Source organism: Phaseolus vulgaris, chromosome 1, assembly GCF_051622355.1.
Source record: "Phaseolus vulgaris cultivar YP4 chromosome 1, ASM5162235v1, whole genome shotgun sequence".
Lineage (NCBI taxonomy): Eukaryota > Viridiplantae > Streptophyta > Magnoliopsida > Fabales > Fabaceae > Phaseolus > Phaseolus vulgaris.
The window spans coordinates 7,673,799-7,674,738 of NC_143498.1; the positions used below are offsets into that span (position 1 = coordinate 7,673,799).

Here is a 940-nt window from a genome sequence, read left to right on the forward strand (position 1 = left end):
ATTATTATGATTATAATAATTATTGTTATTAATATTTTTATTATCATTAATATTACAATAAGTTGAACTCAAATAACCAACACCTCAAAGAAGGATTTTCAAATGAGCCTATTTGTGTGAAAGCAAAAAATTGAGATTTTTTTTCTTAAATAATAATAGAAACTAAAATATCAGTATTAATAATGTATATTTATGTAAAAATATATTTTTCAATATTACTATTGTTTCTCCCCCTTTTTATCATAGTAATCTCCTTCATACATATCACAATAGAGGGGGACATTATTATAATATATTCAAACAAGTTATTACTTCTCAATGTCTTTGAAGTCAATTATCAATTTTAGTGTTTTAACCATCTCTATGTCCCACATTAGTCAGGACTCTGATAAGCAACTGGAACTCAGACAATAAAAACTCAACACTTCCACTGTTGAAAGCATACCTTTCTCGGCCTCTTGGTTAAGATCAAATGTAGTATCTGTTCTTATCAGTTTAATATCTGATATATGGACAATTCACAAATTTATTTTTATTATGGAATGAGGGATTTTGTGTTATGTGTTATTTATATTGTGTTTCGGTGGTTATTAAGTTTTTCTCTTAAATCTCTTCATTAATTCATTAATTTGTGTTTATATAACATCATGTTTACAAACATATTTTGAGGTTTTCACCAAAACCAGTGTTGGAACCTTTAAAATAGGTGTATTAGACAAGACTAAAACCACAACAATTTTGAATTAAGAATTAAATTCTCACGATAGTAAGTAAAAATCCAACATGGATGAAAGTTCAAATATCTTTGAGATTATAAATGCTTTTGTTTGTAATTCTTCAGTAGTAACAGAAAATATCATATTATTATGAGATGTTTGTGAATATTATAAAAAATTGCAGAGAATCATAAGAAAGAATTGCAGAGAATCATAACAGATAC

At 26.0% G+C, this 940-nt stretch overlaps 1 pseudogene; it reads left to right on the forward strand.

Moving 5' to 3' along the window:
* Nucleotides 1-441: 441 nt before the first annotated feature.
* On the forward strand, nt 442-556 carry LOC137816806 (U2 spliceosomal RNA; annotated as a pseudogene).
* Nucleotides 557-940: the final 384 nt, after the last annotated feature.